The sequence below is a fragment of the Pelophylax lessonae genome (assembly GCF_965119305.1).
Source record: "Pelophylax lessonae genome assembly, chromosome: 4".
In the NCBI taxonomy this organism is placed as follows: Eukaryota; Metazoa; Chordata; class Amphibia; order Anura; family Ranidae; genus Pelophylax; species Pelophylax lessonae.
In genome coordinates, this window is record NC_138771.1 from 232,006,883 (window position 1) to 232,028,456 (window position 21,574).

Genomic DNA, 21,574 nt, shown 5'->3' on the forward strand with positions numbered 1-21,574 from the left:
CACTTTGCAGGTCCCAGAAGACTATGGCCCATTCATAAAGCACAGAGCGCTTCACGCATGTGCAGTAGGAAATCGCACGGCTTCACTGCCGGTTTCCCTTTGTCAAGATGGTGATGCCAGCACCCGATAGCCGACTGAATTGAGCCGGCTGGATGCCTAGACAGGTAAGTGCCCTAATATTAAGTCAGCAACTACAGCATTTGTAGCTGATGACTTTTTCTGAAGCAGCCCGGAACTCCTCTTTAACAAACAATGCATCCGTGTGTCTTTAAAGCCTAGAAATACACTGAGGCCGAAACTTGTAAATCCAGAAGACCCAACACACAAATTCAAGCAACTTGATATACAGTATCTTACAAAAGTGAGTACATCCCTGACATTTTTGTAAATATTTTATTATGTCTTTTCATGTAAAAACATTGAAGAAATGACACTTTGCTACAATGTAAAGTAGTGAGTGTACAGCTTGTATAACAGTGTAAATTTGCTGTCCCCTCAAAATAACTCAACACACAGCCATTAATGTCTAAACCGCAACAAACGTGAGTACACCCCTAAGTTAAAATGTTCAAATCAGGCCCATTTAGCCATTTTCCCTCCCCGGTGTCATGTGACTCGTTAGAGTTACAAGGTCTCAGGCATGAATGGGGATCAGGTGTGTTAAATTTAGTGTTATCGCTCTCACTCTCTCATACTGGTCACTGGAAGTTCAACATGGTACCTCATGGCAAAGAACTCTCTGAGGATCTGAAAAAAAAGAATTGTTGCTCTACATAAAGATGGCCTAGGCTATAAGAAGATTTCCAAGACCCTGAAACTGAGCTGCAGTATAGTGGCCAAGACCATACAGCGGTTTAACAGGACAGGTTCCACTCAGAACAGGCCTCGCCATGGTCGACCAAAGAAGTTGAGTGCACGCGCTCAGCGTCATATCCAGAGGTTGTCTTTGGGAAATAGACGTATGAGTGCTGCTGGCATTGCTGCAGAGGTTGAAGGGGTGGGGGTCAGCCTGTCAGTGCTTAGACCATATGCACATTTTGGACACAGAGGGCAACTTTTTCACAAGAGGCATGAAAGAGGCCATCTACATCAAACTCTTTTTCAGTCAGATGGCCCACTTATAGACAAAAGCGGTCCCAGCGGCGGATTTGCCACAAGATCACTTTTTTAAGCAGCGGGAGAGGGGTCCCCCCTCCGCTGCTTCCTGGTGGTCTTCATGCTTACCAGAGCCGTCAGTAAGCCCTGAGCTGATCCGATTCCTCCGATGCCTGGGCAGGAATCCAAGTGAGGGCAAGATAGCCCCCACGCGGCTCTATGCCCTTGGAGGACCAAGGACTTAAGAGGATTTTTTTGCTTTAAAAAGGTAAATGAGAGATCTGGGGTCTTTTTGACCCCAGATCGCTCACTGAAGAGGACTTGTCATGCTTATTTCTATTACAAGGGATGTTTACATTCCTTGTAAAAGAAATAAAAGTGATCAAAAAAGTAAAATAAATAGGAAAAAAATGAAAGTGCCCCATCCCTCCGAGCTCACATGCAGAAGCAAATGCATACATAAGCCACGCCTGCATATGTAAACGGTGTTCAAACAACACAAGTGAGGTATCGCCGGGATCGTTAGAGCGAGAGAAATATTTCTAGTGCGAGACCTCCTCTGTAACTCTAAACAGGTAAGCTGTAAAAAATTTTCAAGCATCACCTACAGTATGTAGATTTTTAAGTACCCTAGTTTGTCGCTATTCCAATAGTGTGCGCAATTTTAAAGCATGGCATGTTAGGTATCCATTTAATCAGCATAACATCATCTTTCATATTATACAAAAAAAGTTGGGCTAACTTTACAATTTTGCTTTTTTTTCTAATTAAAATGTATTCCCCCCCCCCCCCCAAAATGCATTTGAAAGACCCCTGGGCAACGACAGTTTGACATAAAATATTGCAACGACAGCCATTCTATTCTCTGGGGTCTCTGTTAAAAAAAAAAATATATATATATATATATATATATATATATATATATATATAATGTTTGGGTGTTCTATGTAATTTTCTAGCAAGAAATACAGATTTTTTTTCTTGTAAACAACAAATGTCAGAAAAAGGCCTGGTCTTAAAGTGGTTAAATGGGCTGGACCTCTTCACTTTCATTATTCCAACTCCATGCTCATATACTTCCTTATTTTTTTAATGTATGAGCCACCTATTAAAATAGGTCAGAACTATTAACTCCTATTATTTCACGCCCGTGCTCATATACTATACTTTCTCTAAAATGTCTGAGTCATCTGTTAAAAGCTGAAATCAAGTCTGAACAAAGGTTGTCTAAATACAAGAGGCATTTAAAGTCTTATGTAAAGCTGTAATAAGCCCCAAACCAAAATGTAATATATTGCAGCTTACCAATAATTACATGTGGTGGCTGCATTTGTTTTCCTTTTTGGGCTGTTTTCACCTGGTGATCTGGCCAGTAATGCACCTCCTGTATTAGACGAAGGAGCAACAGAGACACCTTTGGACAGCAGCATTGTCAGTCTGAAGGGGGGGGGGGGGAGGGGGTAGATGTACTAGCAGATTTAGATTTAGGTTTCTCTGCAGAATTGTGACTAATTTTGCCTTCTAGGGGTTTATTTACTAAAGCTAGTGTCAAAGTGGTTTTTACAAACATAAATAAAGTCCAGTGCAGATTCAATTAAAGTGGAAGTTCAGCCTCAGACCCCGTTCACACTGGGGCGATCCGACTTGCCGGGGCGACCTCACAGGTCGCGGTGCGCAACTCGCACCGCGACCTCGGAGCGGCCGGCACGGACTTCATAACATTGAAGTCAATGCAGGTCGCTCCAGGTCGCCCCAAAGACCCTCCGGACCATTTTTCTAAGTCGGAGCGACTTGTGTCGCTCCTATAAGAACGAGTCCACAGCTTCTCTATGGCAGGCGACCTACGGCGACCTGTCAGGCGACCAGGTCGGCTGACAGGTCGCCCCAGTGTGAACGGGGTCTGAAACTATCTTTAAATCGACTGGCAGTCACATTCTAAGACTAACCTATCTAACCCTGTTAAGCAAAAATGTTGTATACATACCTTTTTCTGAAGTTTGGTCTCCAGTAGCGGATTCTGTGTGCATGAGACAGCCGACAACAGCTGTGAAATGTCTGGGAAGTGACGTCCCCCATAGAGTTACTATGGAGCTTCCATTGTCGGCTGCCTCTTTTGCACACTCACACACAGAAGCCGCCGTTGACAGCTCAGCGTTGGACCAGACCTGATCGGCTTCAGAAAAGGTATGTATAGCGATTTCTTCTTTACATGGCAAGGTAGGTTAGTCTTAGAATGTAGCTGCTAGTAGATTTACAGTTAGCTTTAGGCTGAACTTCTACTTTAAATTGTCCTAATTGCATCATCCACAGAGTGATATTCAACACATAATATCCTGATCCAAAAAGTTTAATGCCCCGTACACATGTGCAGATTATCTGAAGACTTTTGTCTGCAGACTTACCAAAACCATATAATACGAGGTCAAACCTAAACACTTTCAATTTGTATGCAATCCGACAGGCCCTTGCACTACATAGAAAAGGTAAATCTGAAGACAAAAGTCTTCAGATAATCTGCACGTGTGTATGGGGCATTAGTGTCCAACAATCCACACACGCTTGCTCCACCCAAAATAGAAATGTCACTTGTGCTCCATTTACTATGAACAAGGTGATATGAATCCCATGTACACCATTTTGGACAGTTTGAGCTCGCCAGAAGAGTTGGATCCTTACAACAAAAGTCAGACACACTTTATAGAAAATGTGATGTGCTCTCAATGCCCTGAGACCTTCAAAATTCCACTCGCAGGATAAGGAGAAAACAAGGAAAGACTCATTGCATAAAACCGTAGAAAATTTTTATTTAAAAACAAGTAATACACTCACATTTATTGGTGCCTTAATGTAATCAGCACTGTTGTTCTGGGAGGACGTCATATGTCGTCCTCCTAGTACGCGCCTCTCGCAGAGCAGTGCAGCCTGTCACCGCTGGCTGTGTTGACTGATCACTGTACCGCCCCACTGCCTGTACCATGTGACCACTGTGACCAATCACAACAGATTGCATGACAATTGTAAACAACAGATGGCTTCCTTTCATACCATCCATTGTATACGATTGTGTTGCTAGCTAGCTGGGATTGGTCACAGTGCTCAGATGGTACAGACAGGGTGAATCACAGCCCATCTGTACTATGTAATTAGCTTTAGCCATTCACAGCTAATCACAACAAAAGGGACTGAATGAACGAGTTTCATTCAGTAAAAAAAAATCTTCTAGATTGTAAGCTCTAACGAGCAGGGCCCTCTAGTTCCTCCTGTTTTGAATTGTATTGTAACTGTATTGTCTTCCCTCACATTGTAAAGTGCTGAGCAAACTGTTGGCGCTATATAAATCCTGTATTATAATAATAATAATAAAAATGGTTGCTTATGCCAAATATATTCACTGGTATAAGCAATCATAACGTGTATAAAAAAAAAAAAAAATCCTGATCACTTCCCCATAGTACAGTGTTCCTATGGTAATTGCATTGCTCTGGTCACAGTCCGAAAAAATAAAGTGAAAAAAATGATAACCTTTTTTTTTTTTTTTTGCATAGTGTCCCTGATCACCACTATACCAGCTATATTTTAATGCTGTACTGCACTAGTGATAGAATATTAAAATAATTTTACTGTTACTTGTTTTGATTACTTGAATAAAGCATCTTTTTGTGAAAAAAATAAATAAATAAAATAATTGCACATTTTTTTTTTTTTTTTTTTTTTCAAAAGTATTTGGACAAAAAAATTACAACTTAAAAAAACTCACTATGCCTCTTACTAAATACCATAGACTGTCTACTTTCCAAAAATAGGTAATTGGGGGGATATTTGTACTGTTGGCATTTTCTTTTCAGGCCTCAAGAAATGAGATTGGGTGTCAGTCCATCAGGATTGAATAATTATATATATATATATATATATATATATATATATATATATATATATATAAATATATATAAACCAAAGAGAGTGGCACTCGCAGGTCTTGAAAGATGAATGGACAGTGACAGTTTAATCGACGTTTGGACGAGGCACAAGCTCGTCTTCCAAGGATGAGCTTGTGCCTCGTTGAAACGTGGATTAAACGGTCATTGTCCATTCACCTTTCAAGACCTGTGAGTGCCACTCTCTTCTTTGGTTTATATGCGCTGTCTCTCCTGTGCAACCGGGCCCATCTTTTATCCCTGATTTGTGTGCAGTGGCAACCATTGGATATTTTATATATATATATATATATTCATATACATCATAGTTTGTGGACTCTATAACTTTCCTACTGACTAAATAATAAACATTGATTTGGGTTATATTCACCAAAGAAATGTAGCAGAATCCATTTAGGCCTAAGTGTACGAAGAAAGATTATCTATTTGTAAAATTTTATAACCGAAACGAAGAATAACGCTTTAAAAAAAAAAATAAAATCAGTCTTTTTTCACTTAGTTAGAAAAAGACCCAGTGGTGATAAAATACCACCAAAAGAAAGCTCTATTTGTGTGAAAAAAAAATTATAAAAGCTGAAAAGAGGCATGGGCAGTAAGGAGGTAAATATGCCTGGTATTAAAGTGGTTAAAGGTATTGTAAAGTCTCCTTTGTTAAAAAAATAAAAATAAATAACAAACATGTTATACTTACCTCCTCTGTGCGGTAGTTTTGCACAGAGCAGCCCAGATCCTCCTCTTCTTGGGTCCCTCGTTGCTGCTCCTGGCCCCTCCCTCCTGTCGAGTTCCCCCACAGCAAGCAGCTTGCTATGGGGCACCCGAGCTGAGCTGCAGCTCTGTGTGTCCATTCAGACACAGAGCTGCCATTCGGCCCCGCCCCCTCTCTCTCCTGATTGGCTAACTGACTTTGACAGCCACTGGATACAAAGGCCACTGGATCCAATGGTGCCGCGGCTGTGTCCCAGCCAATCAGGAGAGAGAGTCCTGACGGCCGAGAGACTCATGGACATCCCTGGACAGAGAAAGACTTTAGGTAAGTATTAGAGGGTGCTGGGGAGGCTGCTACACACAGAAGGTTTTATATTTTAATGCAAAGAATGCATTAAGATAAAAAAAAGAACCTTGTGACTTTACAACTCCTTTAAGGTAGTAGCTGTCAGTTTTTCCTTTGTATTGAGTTCACATTAAGGTTAGCACTGTCTGACTCTATATATCAAAAAACAACAGACTTACTGACAGGACCACCAGGTGAAAATAAAGTAAAGAAAACCTAAAAAAGAAAACGCAGCTGTCACATCTAAGAATTGGTAAGCCGCAAAATACTACCTTTTTGCTTTGGGATTAATACTGCATACCTTGGTGTCCATTGTGTATTTCTTCCAGAAATATTTTTCAGTATGAAACAACTCCCACTTTGCCTCTATGCAGGACTTTCCTATAGAAAAGACCAGTCACTGCTGATATTCTATCCACCTCACCCCCTTTGGTTTTCTATAGACCAGGGCTTCCCAAACTTTATTAGGCCAAGACCCACTTCTGAATACAGTTATTTTTCAGGACCCACTTGCTTGTAATTGAATATTGTAAAGCGCTACAGAATTTGTTGGCAGGCTATATGGCACTCACCCTCCTTCCTCTCCCAGCGGTCCACAGTGAAGGTGAAGCCCCTGTTTGCTCTCTCCAGGGCCCAGCACACCTCACCCAGAGTCTCCATGATGCGGAGCTCTATGCTGATCTTGGTGTCCTGGCTCTTCTCCTTCAGATCCTCTACTGGGGTCACAGAAGCTCCCATGAACTCCTGACACCGCTGGACCACCTGGTCCTCCTATGACACAGAGGCTGCCGTCTCTGTCCGCTATAGCTGAGAGAATCCCGCCGCCAGTCTAGCCACCATCGCTGCCGCCAGCAGGACCAAGGAGCTGGCTCTGCACCCCATGAACATATCCTACATAACAACCCACATATGTACTCACTGATGCAAGTATCCTCCTCGCGGGAAATGCAGACAGCCTCCATAATCCGCATGGGCGGGGTGCTGAATCCATCGAGATTTGACTGCTCTGGCTCTCTGTAATTTGCGCAGGCTCACACGGCACAATTTAAGCGGGCCCGCTCTCAGTGATTTCCAGCTCAATGCGACCCACTCAAACACAGCTCGCGACCCACAGTTTGGGAACTCCTGCTATAGACAGTCTGAGGTGGGTGGATCTGCTGGGTCCTTCCTATAGCTCTGCTCATTTTACATGTTATATGTAGCCCAGTGGTGCACAACTACTTTTACAAGGTAATATCAGAATTTGCAAAGACCTTTGGTGAACACAAAGTATATTTATACTTTGCAGCTATTTAGAAATATATTTAATGCAAGGTTTGCTTATCTTGAAGCCCCTGAAAAAAAATATTATAATATGCTCCCAAGCACTAATGGATTATATTCTCAAAAGATTTGGAAACCTTCGCTTTCCCAAGACTCCACAGTGACCCCCGATGTTACCAACACCTACAGGGAGCATCAGGGTGTAGTGCAATCTTTTTTTCAATCTGGTATAAGGAACTCTTAAATGTGTAAACCTTGCACTTTCCTGCAAAGTCTGTTGTAAAGCTGAACCCCAGGCAAACAGCTATTTACACAGATAAAATACATACAAGGGAGGCAATATCATTTTTTAAAGGATTTGTATTTGTCCATCCAGTCCTGGGATTTACACAGCTCTGTCACAGTGCACAGCACTGGCTAACAGGATACAGTAACCTTATATTTTGTTTTATAGTGGACTGTCATTCGTCTTTAAGGGCTCTTTCACACACTGAGGAGTCCATTGGACTGACTTTTTCTCAGCGGGGGGATCGATCCGCCGATCCCCTGCTGAGCAGGAGGATGACAGCTGTGTCTCCGCGCTGTGTGCGGAGACACAGCTGTCAGTTCCCCATGCATCTCTATGGGGGAAATCAGATGGGAACAGACCGTCGGTCCGTTCTCATCCAATCCCATCCGATCCGATGGACGGATGGAAAATAGGGTTTCCATCCGTCCAGATTTGACGGATCGGATGTCAGCGGACATGTCTCCGCTGACATCCGATGCCCCATAGGGATGCATGGGGGACCATTCAGATCCGCCAAAAAAACAGACAGTCGAATCTGAGCGGTCCGCCTGTGTGAAAGGGGCCTTAGACATCACATCAATTCTAACCTTTTCAACTGATACTTGCACCTACTCCCTCATTCCTTACCTAGGCGAGGATGAAGTAGCCCTCGGTCTGCCCCTTCCCCTCAAAAGCCTCCTTGGATACATGTCATACATCCCAGGAGACTTAGTTCCGGTTCACACTGAAGTGGCACGACTTCGGGGACGACCTGTGAAGTCGCGCACTACTTCGGGCGACTTCCGCACGACTTGCACGGACTTCATAAAATGAATGTCTATGCAAGTCGCCTCCAGGTCGCCCCAAAGTAGTACAGGACCCTTTTTCTAAGTCGGAGCAACTTGTGTCGCTCCTATTAGAACCGTTCCTGTACAACACTATGGACCGCGACAGTGCACGACTTGTCAGGCTGACAAAGTCGCCTGACAAGTCGTAGTGTGAACCGGCACTTCAGGACAGTTTTTTTTTTTTGTTTGCTTTTAAAGTATAAGAGCCGGTTCACACTGAGGCGACACGACTACGGGGGGGCCTCCTGTGAAGTCGCGTGCACCGCTGTGCACCGCGACTTTGGCGCGACTTGCAGGGACTTCACATAATGGAAGTCTATGCAAGTCGCTTTGAGGTCGCCCCGAAGTAGTACAGGACCCTTTTTCTAAGTCGGAGCGACTTGTGTCACTCCTATTAGAACGGATCCTGTACTACTCAATGGACCGCGACTGACCGCGACTTGTCAGGCTGACAAGTCGCCTGACAAGTCGCGGCAGTGTGAATGGGCTCTAACTAAAAACAAAACTTTGTTTGTTTTGGATAAAATGGAGAGGGATTAGAACCCATTGGGTTTTTATTGTTCTGTGCCCCCGTTAGGGAGATTCACCCTCTCTATTTGTCTTTTTTACCATTATCATTAAAGTGAAAGTAAAAGAAAATCCCACATTTTGGGTTGTCCTCAGAAAAGTAATCGAGGGTAAATCTTCCAATGGGGACACTAGTTCTGGTGACTTGGTGGTCCCCAATTGATTCCCTTGATTTTCAGAGATTTCCTGGCTAAGGGACAGGAAGTGAAAGTTAACCAGTTCTGGACCGGAAGGATTTGCCCCCTTAATGACCAGGCCATTTTTTTGCGATTCGGCATTGTGTTACTTTAATGTAAAATTGTGCGGTCGTGCAACGCTGTACTGAATTAAAATTGATGTCCTTTTTTCCCCACAAACAGGGCTTTTTTTTGGTGGTATTTGATCACCTGTGCGATTTTTATTTTTTGCGCTATAAACAAAAAAAGAGCGATAATTCTGAAAAAAAAAAAAACAATATTTTTCACATTCTGCTATATAACATCCCCCCCCCCCCTAAAAAAAAAAAATGTAAAAAATCAATTTTTTTTTTTAACATTTTAGGCCAATTTGTTTTCTGCTACATATTTTTGGTAAAACAAAAAAAAAAAATTACAATAAGCGTATTTTGATTGGTTTGTGCAAAAGTTATGGCGTCTACTGGCTAGGGGAAAGATTTATGTCATTTTTATTGGGTTTTTTTTTTACTAGTAAGGGTGGCAATCTGCGATTTTTAGTGGGACTGCGACACTGCAGCAGACAGATCGGACCCCTAACCGACATTTTTGACACTTTTGGGGGGACCAGTGACATTAGTACAGTAATCAGTGCTATAAATATGCACTGTTACTGTACTAATTACACTGGCAGAGAAGGAGGTAACACAGTGGGTGATCAAGGGGTTAAATGTAAGCCTAGGGGAGTGTTTCTAACTGTGGGCGGGGGGGGGGGGCTTTTGAAATGATCACAGAGACCTGTGATCCTACATAGAAGGATCCCAGGCACTCTGTGATCATTCCAGAGAGAAGAACGGTCAGCTGTGTTTACAAAAGTTGACCGTCCTCTCTCAGCGGGGAGCGATCGTGGGTGCCCGCGGCAATCAGAGCCGCCGGCTCCATGCATCGGAGTCCCTGCTGCTAAGTGGAGGTGGGAGCGCGCCAGCGGCAGCGCACGCTCGCCCCCTAGCTGCAGGTTCGCGATCGACATAGAGCTATGTCAGTTCATGCAGGAGGGCCAGCCTGCCGCAGAAAAACTGCAGCGGGCGGTCGGGAACAGGTTAACATTCGATTTTGGAATAAATAGACTTTCAGAACAAAAACCACATACACTATAAGAAATTTGTTTGAGGTCAAATTTTCTCATCACTGCAGTAGAAAGCAAACGTCGATTTGACTAAAGTTTAGAAAAATAAAAAAACTTTCTTCTAACATCCATTTTCTACGAATTTTCATTCCAAATTCTACCCATCCAGCCCAATTATTATAAGGTCTAAAAACACATCTCATACAGCATGAAACACTTGCATTCTAAATAAAAATGTATTTTATACAATTATTGCAAAAACAACCAAATGCTTTTTTTTACAATTATTTTAAACTATTTTAAAACCATTCAAAAATTGCAGGACACTTGTAGAGTCATTTAAATTATTGCACAATATTGGATACCCACTCAATCTATTTCCTTTTAGAGATGCACTGAATCTTTGGCAGTCAAAAACGGTGTTGTCGGCATATAGACGATAATGGCCCTGAAAACGCATGCAATTTTGCTGTGCTTATGGTGGGTTTTTATAGGCCATGTAACTCAAAAACTGCATCAAAAATGTAACGCGGGTGCGTTATTGATGCGTTTTCAATGCATTTGATCATTGAGGTATGTTTTTGGTGTTTTTTTTTTTTTTAACTGACCGTAAATTTAGCAAGCATGATTTTTAACACCACGACGGAAGTGTAACAGACCAGTGTGAAGACAGACATAGAATTTAAAGGAATGGATTTTTCTTGAGCTTTTCTTGCGCTAAATGTACCGATAGTGGCCGACCATAAATCGATGATATTAAATAAAAAGTTGAACATAATACAATTATGTATAAAAATATATATATATATATTAAAAACTGCATTTTCGGTTTCGGCCAAGTGCATCCTGCATTTTTGGTTTCGGCACCAAATTTTCATTCAGTGCATCGCTAATTTCTATACAGAAATATCTAATCAGGACTGTCTGTACACTGTAAATATTGGGACTTGGCCTGCCTGGGAGTTGTGTGGTATTGTTTGTTGGTTTTATGTCCTTATTGTGGTGTTATTATTATGTTATGTGTATTATTAAAGTGTATATAAACTATAACAATGGACTTTCCTCTTATTTGTTTTCTTTGGTTTGGTTTTACACCCCGTTCACATTAGGTCGCTCCGACTTAGGGGGCGACCTGTGAAGTCGCGTGCAGCGCAACTTCGGCGCGACTTGCACGGACTTTACATAATGGAAGTCAATGCAAGTCGCCTTCAGGTCGCCCCGAAGTAGTACAGGACCCTTTTTCTAAGTCGGAGCGACTTGTGTCGCTCCTATTAGAACGGCTCCTGTACTACACAGTGGGAGCGACGGTACACGACTTGTCAGGCTGACCAAGTCGCCTGACAAGTCGTACCAGTGTGAATGGAGTCTTAAGGCCCGTACACACGTACCAATTGTCGGCCGAAAAGATTCGGCCGACGACCGATCGGCCGATTTTCGGCTTGTTAGTATGATGCTTCCGACAGCCCACTTTCGACCGAACAAAATCTGTCGTGCAAGCATTAAAATTTTTGTATGCCGACACCAGAACGGCCAATTGTTCGCCAGTCAGTACAGAATTCGGCCGACAGACAGCAGATTTGCAAGGCTGGGCATGCTCAGAAAAGAAAAAACACAGGGAAAGTTAACCATCACATGACATCACTTCTGCAGTCGGCGGACAAAATTTGTGTGCAGTCTTTTGCACTTTTCAGCAGACACGACAGCCCGGGGACAAAAGACGTCCGATCGTTCGGTCGACGATCGGTACGTGTGTACGGGGATTTAGTCTGTTAAATCTACTTTAGTATAGCTAGTATAGCTGTCAAAAAAAAAATTCAGGTCTGTCCTGTGCACTCTGTAGGCTTATCCTTATGCCCCGTACACACGTGCAGATTGTCGGCCGAAAAGATCCGGCTGACGACCGATCGGCCGATTTTCGGCTTGTTAGTATGATGCTTCCGACAGCCGACAGCGCACTTTCGGCCAAAAAGAATCTGTCGTGCAAGCATTAAAATTTTTGTATGCCTACACCAGAGCGGCCGATTGTTCGCCAGTCAATACAGAATTCGGCCGACAGACAGCAGATTTGCAAGACTGGGCATGCTCAGAAAAGAAAAAAAAACAGGAAAGTTAACCATAACATGACATCACTTCTGCAGTCGGCTGTAGTCGGCGGAAAAAATTCTTGTGCAGTCTTTTGCACTTTTCAACAGACAAGACAGCCCTCAGACAAAAGACGGCCGATTAGTTCGGCCGACGATTGGTACGTGTGTACGGGGCTTAAGCAGTGTTATGAGCCCTGTCCAATTATCCTTTGTAAGCTAAAAAACACCTCCCTCCCATGTTCTAGTTCATGTAGAAAAGAATAAGGGTAGATATTCAGTAGCCTGTCCTAGGGGCGATAAAAATGTGTTTTAGCTGCATTTTTACCACCTCCCCAACTGCTTCCCCCTATGCAACCATATAAGGGTACACACAGATCACAATATTTTGTATCAAGGAGTGGCAACAACTATCCCCACTGTCATGTTCAGTGGGCCCACTGAAGCGATAGCTTGGGCTTGAAGGGGTTAAAACAGGTGGTGTGGAAGTGGCATAAGTCCTTGTCGCTGCCTGTCAAGCACCCTCCAAAAAGCTATCCATCATTAATTACTCTTCAGAGAACCAATGTAAGTGTCAACAAGCCCTAAAAGAGTTGTTTACATGGGAGAACTGAATTAAAAAAAAAAATGTGGCTTAGCTGCAGTTTTACTTCCCCTCGACTGCCAACCTCAGGCTGCAATGACAGCTTGGATGGGGTTCACATGCTACAGCTGTGATGCTTTACTTCATGCCCATTAACAATACAGTGGAACCTGTATGTAGATTACAAGGGCAGTGCATTCACCTGCGGTGCAGGAAACACGTGCGGAGTGCGCCTTTTCCACGCCGTGCTTTGGTGTGAACCAGCCCTGCATGACATCAGCCGACAGCAGACTTTAGCCCACTGTCAGCTGATTCTGGGTCACAGGAGAGCACAAGCAAGTACACTCCTGTGACCTACAAGAGAAGTATGACCAAAAAAGCTTTGACCATACTTCTCTTTTAGGCCTTATGCACACTGGGAACTTGACTGTATTTTTTTTTTTCAGCCTCCAAACCCCCCCTAATGTTAGCCTGTGTCCATGCACACGTTGGCATTTACAAAAAAAAAAAGAGTCAGCGTTTTAAGGAGAGGAACATTTTTGCAGAAAATGTGTAAATGGGTCTAAATGCGCTTAAACGGTAGGCATGTCAAGCACTAGAGCGTTCATATATTTCAATAGCCATAATAAATTAATATTTTGGTCAATGGAATGAATGAATACTCAGGCCCTTGACCTACATTTCCAGAATTGTGGCTTTAAGTCGCGTGTTGGAGAAGCCAAGCAAATGACCAGTGTGCAAAAGGCCTTAAAAAACAGGCCCTGCAAGTTTCTAAGAATGTTACCCGGTGTCTTGTGACATATCTGTTTCTTTTTGCAACATTTGTATACAATGCATTTTGTTTGGAATCCATCCTGTGAGGGATGTGATAAGTGGAGACTTGATATTACCTAGGCTCGGTTCACACTATTGCATGGCGATTTTAAAGTGATTTGCAGTGCAGTTATGTAGTGCGACTTTAATGTGACTTTGGTCATGTTTTGTATCTGGTTTGCGTATTCTATGGGGCCAAATAGCACTGTAAAGCCTAGTACACCCAAGTCGTTATTTTAGTTCAATCCAGCAGGACTGAACGAAAAAAAAAACTGACAGCTCAGGAGGAGACGCTGTACTAACAACCATTAGCATAGCTATCTCCCCTGCTGTTCTATAGGGATGGGACAGGGGGATGGGACAGGGGGATGGCCCCCCAGCCAGAAATCTCCGGTCATTGGAGCCAGTTCCCACAGCTCCGTGTCGGCCACGGTCCAGTTTGCAGAAGGGTCCTGTGCGTCTTTGTCCTTGTTTCTGGTCCGAATTCTGGCAAAAATTCGGACCTGATTCACCCCTGAATTGGAGAATGGGGAAACACTGAACCCCCTGCTGTGAGCCACTCTGCAGTGTGTGTGAACCCAGCCTGAACCAGCCGATACTGCCCAGCATTTGGCCCATGTGTACTAGGCTTAAGAGCCCCTTCTGTTCCCATCAATAGGGGATCTATCCGCTGATCCTCTAAGAGTAAATGGACATAAGTATGTTTACACCCACCTGTCTATAGGAACGCATGGACCTTCTGATCATGTCCACCTGAAAAACTGACAGGTGGACCTGATCAGATCATTCGTGTGAAAGGGGCCTAAAACTCACCAAAGTAGCACAGGACCCTTTCCCAAATTGCATTGCAGCTGCGCTACATTGATGTGAACAGGCACCATTGGAAGCAATGCTATTTTCATTGTCATGCCATTCAGTGGCACCAGGCCCAGAATGGGACAAAGAATAGGCCCAGGCATTTTAGACTGAGCAGCCAATGTTTCAAGGAACTGAGGGGAGGGGGGGGGGGGTACATTTGTGGGGGTGGTTGGTAACAGGATATTCAGGAAGTCTGTCCTCTGCACTGTAATGTAAAGGGGCTCTGTGATATAAAGGGGACTGCACTGCAAAGGGGCAATGTAATGATTACAGGGCCCCCTTCATTACAGTGCCCCTAGTAATCACAGCCCCCCATCATAGTACCCTTTGCCTTGTACCGGACAGATGTGCCCAGTCTGCATAGTACACTATAGTAGAAGTTCTCTTCCCTCAGAGCCTCGAGCCGGACACTGTACCCGGACAGATGTGTACAGTCTGCATAGTACACTATAGTAGAAGTTCTCCTCCCTCAGAGCAGGACACTGTACCCGGACAGATGTGCACAGTCTGCATAGTACACTATAGTAGAAGTTCTCTTCCCTCAGAGCAGGACACTGTACCCGGACAGATGTGTACAGTCTGCATAGTACACTATAGTAGAAGTTCTCCTCCCTCAGAGCAGGACACTGTACCCGGACAGATGTGTACAGTCTGCATAGTACACTATAGTAGAAGTTCTCCCTCAGAGCAGGACACTGTACCCGGACAGATGTGTACAGTCTGCATAGTACACTATAGTAGAAGTTCTCTTCCCTCAGAGCAGGACACTGTACCCGGACAGATGTGTACAGTCTGCATAGTACACTATAGTAGAAGTTCTCTTCCCTCAGAGCAGGACACTGTACCGGACAGATGTGTACAGTCTGCATAGTACACTATAGTAGAAGTTCTCTTCCCTCAGAGCAGGACACTGTACCCGGACAGATGTGTACAGTCTGCATAGTACACTATAGTAGAAGTTCTCTTCCCTCAGAGCAGGACACTGTACCGGACAGATGTGTACAGTCTGCATAGTACACTATAGTAGAAGTTCTCTTCCCTCAGAGCAGGACACTGTACCCGGACAGATGTGTACAGTCTGCATAGTACACTATAGTAGAAGTTCTCTTCCCTCAGAGCAGGACACTGTACCCGGACAGATGTGCACAGTCTGCATAGTACACTATAGTAGAAGTTCTCTTCCCTCAGAGCAGGACACTGTACCCGGACAGATGTGCACAGTCTGCATAGTACACTATAGTAGAAGTTCTCCTCCCTCAGAGCAGGACACTGTACCCGGACAGATGTGTACAGTCTGCATAGTACACTATAGTAGAAGTTCTCTTCCCTCAGAGCAGGACACTGTACCCGGACAGATGTGCACAGTCTGCATAGTACACTATAGTAGAAGTTCTCCTCCCTCAGAGCAGGACACTGTACCCGGACAGATGTGTACAGTCTGCATAGTACACTATAGTAGAAGTTCTCTTCCCTCAGAGCAGGACACTGTACCCGGACAGATGTGTACAGTCTGCATAGTACACTATAGTAGAAGTTCTCTTCCCTCAGAGCAGGACACTGTACCCGGACAGATGTGTACAGTCTGCATAGTACACTATAATAGAAGTTCTCCTCCCTCAGAGCAGGACACTGTACCCGGACAGATGTGTACAGTCTGCATAGTACACTATAGTAGAAGTTCTCTTCCCTCAGAGCAGGACACTGTACCCGGACAGATGTGTACAGTCTGCATAGTACACTATAGTAGAAGTTCTCCTCCCTCAGAGCAGGACACTGTACCCGGACAGATGTGCACAGTCTGCATAGTACACTATAGTAGAAGTTCTCCTCCCTCAGAGCAGGACACTGTACCCGGACAGATGTGTACAGTCTGCATAGTACACTATAGTAGAAGTTCTCCCTCAGAGCAGGACACTGTACCCGGACAGATGTGTACAGTCTGCATAGTACACTATAGTAGAAGTTCTCTTCCCTCAGAGCAGGACACTGTACCGGACAGATGTGTACAGTCTGCATAGTACACTATAGTAGAAGTTCTCTTCCCTCAGAGCAGGACACTGTACCCGGACAGATGTGTACAGTCTGCATAGTACACTATAGTAGAAGTTCTCTTCCCTCAGAGCAGGACACTGTACCCGGACAGATGTGCACAGTCTGCATAGTACACTATAGTAGAAGTTCTCCTCCCTCAGAGCAGGACACTGTACCCGGACAGATGTGTACAGTCTGCATAGTACACTATAATAGAAGTTCTCTTCCCTCAGAGCAGGACACTGTACCCGGACAGATGTGTACAGTCTGCATAGTACACTATAGTAGAAGTTCTCTTCCCTCAGAGCAGGACACTGTACCCGGACAGATGTGTACAGTCTGCATAGTACACTATAGTAGAAGTTCTCTTCCCTCAGAGCAGGACACTGTACCCGGACAGATGTGTACAGTCTGCATAGTACACTATAATAGAAGTTCTCCTCCCTCAGAGCAGGACACTGTACCCGGACAGATGTGTACAGTCTGCATAGTACACTATAATAGAAGTTCTCTTCCCTCAGAGCAGGACACTGTACCCGGACAGATGTGTACAGTCTGCATAGTACACTATAATAGAAGTTCTCTTCCCTCAGAGCAGGACACTGTACCCGGACAGATGTGCACAGTCTGCATAGTACACTATAATAGAAGTTCTCCTCCCTCAGAGCAGGACACTGTACCCGGACAGATGTGTACAGTCTGCATAGTACACTATAGTAGAAGTTCTCCTCCCTCAGAGCAGGACACTGTACCCGGACAGATGTGTACAGTCTGCATAGTACACTATAATAGAAGTTCTCCTCCCTCAGAGCAGGACACTGTACCCGGACAGATGTGCACAGTCTGCATAGTACACTATAGTAGAAGTTCTCCTCCCTCAGAGCAGGACACTGTACCCGGACAGATGTGTACAGTCTGCATAGTACACTATAGTAGAAGCTCTCCCTCAGAGCAGGACACTGTACCCGGACAGATGTGTACAGTCTGCATAGTACACTATAGTAGAAGTTCTCCCTCAGAGCAGGACACTGTACCCGGACAGATGTGCACAGTCTGCATAGTACACTATAGTAGAAGTTCTCCTCCCTCAGAGCAGGACACTGTACCCGGACAGATGTGCACAGTCTGCATAGTACACTATAGTAGAAGTTCTCCTCCCTCAGAGCAGGACACTGTACCCGGACAGATGTGCACAGTCTGCATAGTACACTATAATAGAAGTTCTCCTCCCTCAGAGCAGGACACTGTACCCGGACAGATGTGTACAGTCTGCATAGTACACTATAGTAGAAGTTCTCTTCCCTCAGAGCAGGACACTGTACCCGGACAGATGTGTACAGTCTGCATAGTACACTATAGTAGAAGTTCTCCTCCCTCAGAGCAGGACACTGTACCCGGACAGATGTGCACAGTCTGCATAGTACACTATAGTAGAAGTTCTCCTCCCTCAGAGCAGGACACTGTACCCGGACAGATGTGTACAGTCTGCATAGTACACTATAGTAGAAGTTCTCCTCCCTCAGAGCAGGACACTGTACCCGGACAGATGTGCACAGTCTGCATAGTACACTATAATAGAAGTTCTCCTCCCTCAGAGCAGGACACTGTACCCGGACAGATGTGTACAGTCTGCATAGTACACTATAGTAGAAGTTCTCTTCCCTCAGAGCAGGACACTGTACCCGGACAGATGTGTACAGTCTGCATAGTACACTATAGTAGAAGTTCTCCTCCCTCAGAGCAGGACACTGTACCCGGACAGATGTGCACAGTCTGCATAGTACACTATAGTAGAAGTTCTCCTCCCTCAGAGCAGGACACTGTACCCGGACAGATGTGTACAGTCTGCATAGTACACTATAGTAGAAGTTTTCTCCCATTACCAGCGTCACGTGACCACCCTCCAGCTAATCGGCCGCTTAATGAAGGAGAAGCTGTGTAGTGCACCGGTAAGTGAGCTGGAGGCGGCGGGTTATCAGCTCAGTGAAGGAATGACACGACATTCCATTAGATAAGAACTCTCTCGCTCTCACACACACACACAGGACACCATTACAGCCCCTCAGTTTTACCTTACTTCAATCTTCTTTTCTCGTTTTCTATCCTTATTTTCATCATTTCCGGAGCCTTCAAATCATCCCACTCTGGCAGCCAGCCGACCGCCCTAAAACAGAGAAAGGAGGAGGCTTCGGGTGCCGCCCCCTCCTGGTCCTTCAGTCAGAAAAGTTCAGTGTGAGGAGGAAAGTTATCAGCCGAGTGCCATAGAGTAGAGGGGCTGTGTGTGCGGGAGGAGGAGGCAGGGAAGGAATAGAAGCTCTCACTCGCTGACTGACTGACTGCTTGTCTACCTCCATACACACACCTCCAATGAGCCTGTGAACTCAGGGTGTACCCTGCACAGCAGCTTTCTGCCTCATCCTCCCAATGCTCCACACCCATCCTGTCTGTCCTGTGAAGAGGAGCACTAGAATATTCATAGGGTTGTGGGGAGCACAGCCTAGGATTGTCAATCTTATGCTGGCCATACATGCTTCACTTTGGCCCCTTTCACACCAGCGTCAGAGGGACTCAATCAGACCAGCCATTGTTCTCTATGGGACAGCGGACTAAAAACCGGCAGAAGGGAATCCATTCCCCATCCGTCTATTGGATCGGATTAAATTGGACAGTCCGCTCCCATCCAACCGCCCTATAGAGAACAGTGGGCTGTGTCTGTGTCTGCTCTGCATAACGGAGCAGACACAGACCGGTCATCCGCCTGCTCAGTGGGGATTAGCTGAGAGATCCCCAACCAAGCAGGCAAATCCGCTTTGGCAGATTCCGCTCTGTTTGAAGAGGGCCTAAGTAATCATTTTCTCTTCCTATCCTTAGTTGACAGCCAATCTATCAGTGTATTACACATGGGGAAGTAAAGCCTCGTACACACGCAACGAATTTCCGCCGACCGGTCGTCTGTCTTTTGTCCAGAGTGGTGTCTGTTGGTTGGAATGTGCTCTAGACTGCACACGAATTTTCCCGTACGACAGAATTCTACTTCAGAAGTGATGTCATGTGTTGGATTGCTTTCTTTGTGTTCTTTCATCTCTGAGCATGCCTAGTCTTGCTCATAAGATTTTTCCCCATCGAAATCTGTACTAATGAGACAAAAATCGGCCGTGTTTTGACGGTCGACAAAAATTATATAGCCTGCACACCAGGATTTTTTCGGCCGAAAAGTCGGAGTCGGTTGTAGGAAGCATCATACTAACAAGCCAAAAATCGGCAGATCAGTCGTCGGACGAAAATTCCCGGCCGAATTTCTACTCTTGTGTACGGGCTTTAATTTGGATTTATAGTTCCCAAAAAACACGTCCTATGCAGGTAAGTATGTGTAGCTAAAAACAAACTATGCAGCTCTGATTAAAGTTGAATAATGACCTTGTGATAGGTGTATTCCATTTACATACCTCATGAAGCCTGACTGAAAAACTACCTGCGATGGCATCATCCCATCCTGCCTTGTTGCTAGGACGTTGCTAAGAGACTCACTGTTAACCACTTTACCACTGGAGGATTTTGCTGTCTTATGTCCAGGCCACTTTTTGCGATTCGGCACTGTGCAAATTTTACTGACAACTGCGCGGTCGTGCGATGCTGTACCCAAACGAAATTTATGTCCTTTTTTTCCCACAAACAGAGCTTTCTTTTGGTGGTATTTAATCACCTGTGCGATTTTTACTTTTTGCGCTATAAATAAAAAAAGAGCGTTTATTTTGAAAAAATAACAATATTTTTAAAAATTTTTTATATGAAATTCCCCCCCCCCAAAAAAAAATGTAAAAATCAAAATTTTTTTACATTTTTGGCCAATTTGTTTTCTGCTACCTATGTTTGGTAAAAAAAATCACAATAAGCGTATTTTGATTGGTTTGCGCAAAAGTTATTGCGTTTACTAACTAAGGGAAAGATTTCTGTCATTTTTGGTGTTTTTTTTTTTAACGCGTAATGGCGGCGATCTGCGATTTTTTTTTTGCGGGACTGCGACATTGCGGTGGACAGATCGGACCCTTGACTGACATTTTTGACACTTTTGGGGGTACCAGTGACATTACTGCAGTAATCAGTGCTATAAATATGCACTGTTACTGTAAAAATGACACTGGCAGGGAAGGGGTTAATTTTATTGGAGAGGGAGGGGTTAATGTATGCCTGGTGCTTACTGATGTGTGCGGGGGGAGGGGACTGAGTAACACAAGGACAGATCGCATGTTCAGCTATGCTGAACACTGCAATCTGTCACTCATTGTCACTTAGGAGATCCGCCCGCTCTGTTTACACAGGCGAGCGGATCTCCAAACTCGATTCCCCGACGATCGGGGAAGAGCAGCGGCGGTCGCTGCCGCTCCTCCCCTGGCCCGACTCCCGCTGTGACTGAAAACAGCGGGAGCGCTTCCTACAGGGGGAGGAGTCCAGCGACGTAGGTCTACGTCGCTGGACGGAATCGAGCCACTTTGCCGCAGTACGGTCAACATGACCGGTCGGCAAGTGGTTAAAGACCAAGCCTATTTCTGACATTTGTTGAAGTTAAAATCAGCATTTTTTGTTAGAAAATGACTTTGAACCCCCAATCATTATATATTTTAGCAGAGACTCTGGAAAATAAAATGGCAGCTGTTGCACTATTTTATGTTGCACATCGGTCTTTCAAACGCTATTTTTTTTTGGAAAAAATACATTTCACTGAATTAAAAAAAAAACAACTAAACAGTAAAGTTTTTTGTATACTGTGAAAGATGATGTAAATAGATACTAAACATGTCACGCTTTAAACTTGCACACACTTGTGGAATGGCGACAAACGATGGTACTTAAAAATCTCCATAGGTGACGCTTTAAAAATGTTTTACGGTTACCTGTTTAGAGC

General features: G+C 44.4%; 1 protein-coding gene across 3 annotated transcripts in view; it reads right to left on the minus strand.

Moving 5' to 3' along the window:
• MDFIC (MyoD family inhibitor domain containing) overlaps positions 1-21,574 on the minus strand; it is a 236,515-nt gene that overhangs the window by 199,934 nt on the left and 15,007 nt on the right. Inside the window, exon 1 of one of the 3 annotated variants that reach the window (XM_082257113.1) lies at positions 18,744-18,963. The exons of the other annotated variants lie outside the window; for them this stretch is intronic. The gene's annotated coding sequence lies outside the window, so the exon portion shown is untranslated. Of the gene's footprint in view, positions 1-18,743; positions 18,964-21,574 lie in introns of those variants that run through there. 3 annotated transcript variants of the gene reach the window in all.